The following is a 7,847-nucleotide window of genomic DNA, read 5'->3' on the forward strand; positions in this document are numbered from 1 at the left end:
GTAGCTTGTCTACAACACCAAGCTTTAGCCTCACGTCGTTGGTGTTCCTGAATTGGCCGCGCATGTCATCTCTCTTCTTCCTCCGTCATGTCGCTATCCGGCTTGTGTGGTTTCTCCTGGCTCCAAACATCGGTCAGAGGCATGATATGTTCCAATAGTCATATTGGGCCGCAATATGCTAGGTGGTCTTCCTGCAGCTGAGCATATTGAATTCATGCTCCAGCCAGTTACTCCAAAAGTCGAAGCTGATGAAGAGAGACATGCAATATATTTCAACACTCTTTCTAATGTCTAGGCTTATTTAGTCCCTAGACGGTGGATCAATGTAGACCATGGAATCATTTAATACTGCTTTGGCAAGGTCTTGAACTCAAGACCTCTTGGTTCTAATATCATATTCGTGCTCCAACTAGTTACTCCAAAAGTCCAAACTGATGAAGAGAGGCCGACAATATATTTCAACAGAGCACTTGCCACCTTTAAGATGGAGAGAGCCCATACAATGCCTTCGGTTCTGCAACCTCCTATCATGCAACAACCAAGGGGCATTTGCCTGATTGGACTGATCATATGAATGACCATTTGAAGGACATACCATTTGGTGAATTGACGCATAGTTTGTTTGCCTAAGGATTGTGGTGGCCTTGGGGGTGCTTGACCTCTAGACCTTGAATCATATTTTGCTTTTCAAGTGGCTCTGGAAACTTGATAATACTAAAGGTGTGTAACAAAAATTGTTCATAGATAAGTATCTTCATTCTCAAACCTTGTCAAGCATGGGACCTGGGTCTAGTGGCTATCATTCTGGCGGGGTCTAATGAAATTCAATAATGTGTATTTTCCAATAGTTTGTTGCGAGGTTTCTAGGCAAAAAAAATTGGGAGGGTGTTTAGATTGGCGATTCCTCTTTGGCTAACAAGCTCCCCATGTTTGTGAAAGTGCTAGTGATCGACTAGAGGGGGGTGAATAGGCGATTTTTATGGAAGTCTTCAAAACATGGAAGTTTCGAAGACAAACGATAGAAATAAACCTATTACCATACGGCGGAAGGTAGACTACACTAGCCAAACCATAGTCAAGTATTCAATGAAGTGAAAGCATAATGACTAATAGCAGCTAGGCAGTAAAGATCAGGTAGGAAGATATTGTGAAGCCAATCAGAACAAGTAGTCACTCAGTGAAGACAAAAGATAATGCAATCATACAATGACTTCACAAGAACCAACAGTAAGCAAAGGGAAGGGAAGGATGAAACCAGTGACTCGTTGAAGACAATGATTTGTTGGACCAGTTCCAATTGCTGTGACAACTGTACGTCTGGTTAGGGAGGCTGAGAGTCAACTCAGAAGACCTCGTCTTCACCTTATTCCCCTTGAGCTAACGACACCCAGTCCTCGCCCAATCACTCTGGTAAGTCTTCAAGGTAGACTTCCAAACTTTCACAGACTTTGTTCACCGGCGATCCACAATGACTCTTGGATGCTCAGAACGCGACGCCTAACCGGCTGGAGGATTCACAGTCCTCAAGTGTAATAAGTCTTCAGATCACACAGACAGGAAGACTTAAGTGATGCCTAACACTCTTTGCCTCTAGGTGTTTAGGGCTTTATCCTCGCAAGGAATTCTCTCTCAAAGGCTTCGAGGTGGGTTGCTCTCAAACGACAAAAGCCGTACTCTAACTCTGAGCAGCCAACCGTTTATGGTTGTAGGGGGTGGGCTATTTATAGCCACTAGGCAACCCGACCTGATTTGTCCGAAATGACCCTGGGTCACTAAGGAACTGACACGTGTTCCAGCGGTCAGATTTCAAACACACACGGCAACTTTACTTGGGCTACAAGCAAGCTGACTTATCCAACTCTGGACAAGATTTGCTCTCATAGTCTTCACTCGAAGACATAGTGTAAGTGCATCTAGTGCCACCCCTAGTTGGTTTTGGAGTATTGACGACAAACCTAGTTGAGGGACTAATGTGTTTGTGAGAATTGCAGGATAACACAGGTAGAAGTCCGTCATTGATTCGATTTTCCTACCAGAGATGACCCCTAAAAATGTATGAAGACATTGATGTCAAAGGTGGTATATGAAGATATTCACATTGAAGACTATGACAAGAGAAGACATTGCATGAAGCCTATGGAGCTCGAAGACTTAGGTCTTTCGTAGTTCTTTTTCTTCTTTGTTGAGTCATAGGAACCACCGTACTGTTAAGTGGGGTCCAAGAGAACCAGTCAGAATGACTGAAGTGATGCTTAACCAAAACCTATGTCTTCGAGTGAAGACTATGAGAGCGAATCTTGTCCAGAGCCGGACAAGTCAGCTTTGCTTGGAGCCCAAGTAAAGTTGCCGTGTGTGTTTGAAATCTGACCGTTGGAACACGTGTTAGTTCCTTAGTGACCTAGGGTCATTTTGGACAAATCAGGTCAGGTTGCCCAGTGGCTATAAATAGCCCACCCCCTACAACCATAAACAGTTGGCTGCTTAGAGTTAGAGTACGACTTTTGTCGTTTGAGAGCAACCCACCTCGAAGCCTTTGAGAGAGAATTCCTTGCGAGGATAAAGCCCTAACCACCCAGAGCCAAAGAGTGTTAGGCATCACTTAAGTCTTCTTGTCTGTGTGATCTGAAGACTTATTACACTTGAGGACTGTGAATCCTCCACCCGGTTAGGTGTCGCTTTCTGAGCATCCAAGAGACATTGTGGATCGCCGGTGAACGAAGGCTGTGAAGGTTTGGGAGTCTACCTTGAAGACTTACCAGAGTGATTGGGCGAGGTCTGTGTGACCTTAGCTCAAGGGGAATACGGTGAGGACTGGGTGTCCTGAGCTGCGTGTTCAGGACTGGGTGTCTGGGACTGTGTGTCCTCAGGTTTAAATACCTAGCCGCCCTAACCAGACGTACAGTTGTCACAGCAACTGGAACTGGTCCAACAAATCATTGTCTTCAACGAGCCACTGGTTTCATCCTTCCCTTCCCTTCACTTACTTTTGGTCCTGGTAAAGTCATTGTATGATTGCACTATCTTTTGTCTTCACTGAGTGACTGCGTGTTCTGTTTGGCTTCATAATATCTTCCTACCCGATCCTTACTACATTGCTGCTATTAATCATTGTGCTTTCACTTCATTGAATACTTGACTATGGTTTGCCTAGTGTAGTCTACCTACCGCTGCATGGTAATAGGTTTATTTCTATCGTTTGTCTTCGAAACTTCCACATTTTGAAGACTTTCATAAAAATCGCCTATTCACCCCCCTCTAGTCGATATAACGCACTTTCAATTGGTATCAGAGCAAGGTACTCCCTTGTTCTGTGTGATTCGGTTTAACCACCTGGAGTTTTAGCTATGTCGACTGCAGGGATAATTAAAGTCTCCGCTGCGTGCCCTGTCTTCGATGGAACTGAATATCCCTACTAGAAGAATAAGATGCGCATGCATCTTGAAGCCATTGACGTCGACCTATGGTATGTCGTCAAGAATGGCGTTCCGAAGGCTGGAGAAGGTGTCACTGCTGTTGATGTCAAGAAGTTCATTCAACTGAACTCTACTGCCAAGAATATCATCTGTGGTCATCTGACCAAAGGACAGTATGGCCGTGTGAGTGCTTTGGAAACATCTAAGCTAGTCTAGGACTGGCTCTCCAAGGTCAACGAAGGCGTCTCAACCTAGAGAGATCAGAGAATCAGTGTCCTTCGCAACCTCTTCAACCGCTTCAAGAGAAATGACAATGAGAATGTCCAGCTCACGTTTGATCGACTCACTGACATCACAAATGAGCTTCAAGCCCTTGGCGCTACTGAGATCACCAAGCATGAAGTCGTCAAGACACTACTGAGATCACTTGACAGTTCGTTTAACACCCTAGCCCTGATGATTCAAGAATGTCCTGATTTCAAGACACTCGATCCGTCTGACATACTTGAGAGGCTCAACACACATGAGTTTCAGCTTTCTGAGAAAAGAGATATCTACGGTCCAAACTATGGGCGAACTCGTGCCTTGAAGGCAAAAGTTGTCTCCTCATCTGAAGAAGAATCTGACTGGGTGTTCAGGACTGGGTGTTCGGGACTGTGTGTCCTTAGGTTTAAATACCTGGCCGCCCTAACCAGACGTACAGTTGTCACAGCAACTGGAACTGGTCCAACAAATTATTGTCTTCAACGAGTCACTGGTTTCATCCTTCCCTTCCCTTCACTTACTATTGGTCCTGGTGAAGTCATTGTATGATTGCACTATCTTTTGTCTTCACTGAGTGACTGCGTGTTCTGTTTGGCTTCATAATATCTTCCTACCTGATCCTTACTACATTGCTGCTATTAGTCATTGTGCTTTCACTTCATTGAATACTTGACTATGGTTTGCCTAGTGTAGTCTACCTTCCGCTGCATGGTAATAGGTTTATTTCTATTGTTTGTCTTCGAAACTTCCACGTTTTGAATACTTTCATAAAAATCACCTATTCACCCCCCTCTAGTCAATATAACGCACTTTCACATAGGATTTTGGTTAAGCATCACTTTAGTCATTCTGACCGGTTCTCTTGGACCCCACTTAACAGTACGATGGTTCCTATTACTCAACAAAGAAAAACACAGAACGACGAAACTGCTAAGTCTTCATGCTCCATAGTCTTCACGTGTTGTCTTCTCTTGTCATAGTCTTCAATGTGAATGTCTTCACATACCACCTCTGACTTCAATGTCTTCATACATTTTTAGGGGTCATCTCTGGTAGGAAAACCGAATCAATGAGGGACTTCTACCTGTGTTATCCTTTCTCACAAACACATTAGTCCCTCAACTAGGTTTGTCGTCAATACTCCAAAACCAACTAGGGGTGGCACTAGATGAACTTACAATCTCCCCCTTTTTGGTGATTGATGACAAACTAGTTGAAATTTTCAACGGGGAATAAAGTATGTGAAATTGTAAAGGATAGGTTATTGTCTTCATAAGTGGCAAAGGCTCCCCCTGAAGATGTGCATATAAGTAATTTGCTTTTGGTATGCAAATGCACATGGCAGGTTGTACTTGTGGAGATCCTCTTCAACTTATGATGACAATTCATCATGCATGAAAAGTATGTGAAGATAATGACATGCATAATGAAAAATGGACGTCTGCAAAATGATCTAAGTGCGGAATTTATCGTCGCACATGCGGAATTTATCATCGCATCACAGTAAAGCAAATAAGTAGCAGACGACCATCGAGTTTGAGTGTTACAACTCAAAGAACCAAATGTATCAAAACGCAAGAGTTGTAAACACTAGGCAAAATATAAAACTACCGCCCATATGAACCCGCTTGAAGACTATCAAACTCATCTGGTTCCCCCCCTTTTTTCAGTAAGGACCAAAAAGGTTTGAAGACATAGAGCACCTACTCGTTCCCATGAGGAGTAGGTGAAGCAGCAGGGTCGTCGGTGTTGTTAGGCGGTGCAGACGAACTTGGGGCAGTGTCGATGCGTGCAGAAGTAGGGGGCGGTGAAGTAGCATCGTCTTCATCATCGATCACTCTGGCATTCACGGTTGCAGCAGAGGAGGAGAACTCAGAGTCTTCAAGAGACGGAGTTCGTCGCAGCACAGTCCTTCTTGGAGGTGTTGAGTCAAACTTGAAGCGTTCAGAGAAGCCGTCCTCTTGAAGATCATCTTCAAAACACATAAGCGTCAGCCCTTTCCATGTATGCCGACAAGTTTCATGGGAAACAAAGGCATTCTTGGTGGCAAGATTGCAAATCCTGTTTACGTCCACCATGAGGCTTTGCATTTGGCGCTTCAGCCAGTCATGATGCTTATCCTATTTCTGATGAAGGGAAACCAGAAGCTCTCGATCATTGAGAACACGGGATCGCTTCTTGGGCCGTTGGGCAATGGTGCTGTCAGTGGCTTCAGTGAGGGCACGGTGAGGTGCACGTGTAGTGCCAGCCAGAGGATAAACATGAGAGACTGGTTGAACTCCTTCAATGTTTTGAGAGAAGCTTTGATTCTCAGCATTCTGAAGACTAAGAGGCTCCTTGGCAGGCTCTGGATAGATGGCTTCAACTGACATATCGATGTCAGGCAGAAAGATCCGATGATTGCGAGCAGAGGGCTGATAGGTGACAGCTGAGTGTAGTTTGATTAGCCGCATTATCCATGGAGCGTAAAACTTCAAGCCAAAAATGTCAGATCCTGATGCAGCAAGCTGGCGAATAAAGAAGTCTTGTGCATTGAAGCTTTTGCCATGAAGAATATGAAAGACCAACGTCTTCATTGCGCCTTCGAGCTTGGCATGGGGAGAATGTCCTTTGATGGGCCAGAGAGTTCACCTTATGATGTGATAGATGGTACGTGGCAGATACTCAAGGTCTTCAACATAGAACTCCTTAGGATATTCAGCATCTGGAGGCAAAGACTTCATCATGCTATGCATCTGACTCATATTGGGCTCAGGCTTGTGGAAGATGCTTTCCATAGCAGCACTATGAAGCTGACAACCAGGTTCATACAGATCTCCTAGAGTGGGCAGGCCAGTAAGCTCAATGATATCAAAGGCTTTGGCTTCATGATGAACATTGCCTGTCATCCACTCAAGGACCCAAGTCTTCGGATCCCTGTTATAGCCACAGATATGAAAAGTGGCATAGAATTGGAGCAACAATCCTTCATTTCAGTGCTCCTTATCAGTGACGAACTGCAGCAAGCCTGACTCTCTGAAGCAATCCAGAGCTTCTTCCAAACAGGGCAGACCAGTTATGGCTTCAGTGTGAAGACGCATATGTGGGAAAATGCGACCTTGATTGTACAGAATGCATGAGTAATAACTTCGCTGCTGATAGCTCCAGAACCGATCAGAAGATATTCTTGCCTTTGAGTAGGGGTTCTTGGCGCTATTGAAGAAGGTGTTGTGTGCCTTGAAGCCATTGATATTGAATGATCCGGGTGCAGATGCAGTGCCTAGAAACCTGGGCAACCTTGGTATTGGCTTCTGAACCTGAGGCCTGTGCTCAACGTGATAGTCAAACTGAGGACCAGCAGCAGGTGGAGGAGTCAGGAAAGGCCATTTGACAGTGACAAGTTGGCCATAGTTGAATGCTTGATCGATAGTGTGTGGCCGAGGTGGCGGAACAGGAGCAGTGGCCTTAACAGAGGTGTTAGGCTGCACAACAGAGGCTTCAGGAGCAGTTGCATCATTGGCTTCATTGACTTCTGGCACATTGGTTGGTGCAGGCTCCACATTTGCTTCAGCCATGACTACGTCATTGGCTTCATTTGTGTTGGTGGTGGCAGCATCAAGATTCTCAACCTCCACTTGACGAGCTGAAGGGTCGGGCATAGACACGTTCTCCTTGAGAACAGCTTCTTCAATAATGGGGGGAGTAGGGACACATTCTTCTTCTTGTCTATCGTCGGCTGATGCAGCCGGAATGTCTTCAGCAGCTTTAGCCTCAGACTCGGAGACATTCACAGTAGGAGTGGCATATGGAAACACTTGACGTGCAACAGATTGGTGGGGCACTTCTCCTTCTGGAACGCTCGAAAGAGGGACTTGAGGCCTTGGTCCTTTGCGAAGCCTGCGTAGCGCTGGCGATGCCTGTGGAGATGGAGTTGGCTGGGCCTCAAAGTCATCTTCTTCTTGCACTTATGGGGTTGCTTGCGGTTGGGGAGAGCATGGAGTGTCTTGTCTCTGTGGGTGATCAGCCCACGATGCATCCTGAGCAGTTGGCGTCAGAGGACGGCCAATGCTGATGAGTTTGTTGTGCGTGAGCACAGGAGATGATACCAGTTGGTGCTTGATCTGAGGAAGGACTTCATCATCTTCAACATTGTCATGGTGACCAATGTCTTCAGCAGCAGTGGGATCAACT

This window comes from Triticum aestivum, chromosome 5A (genome assembly GCF_018294505.1).
Source record: "Triticum aestivum cultivar Chinese Spring chromosome 5A, IWGSC CS RefSeq v2.1, whole genome shotgun sequence".
Lineage (NCBI taxonomy): Eukaryota > Viridiplantae > Streptophyta > Magnoliopsida > Poales > Poaceae > Triticum > Triticum aestivum.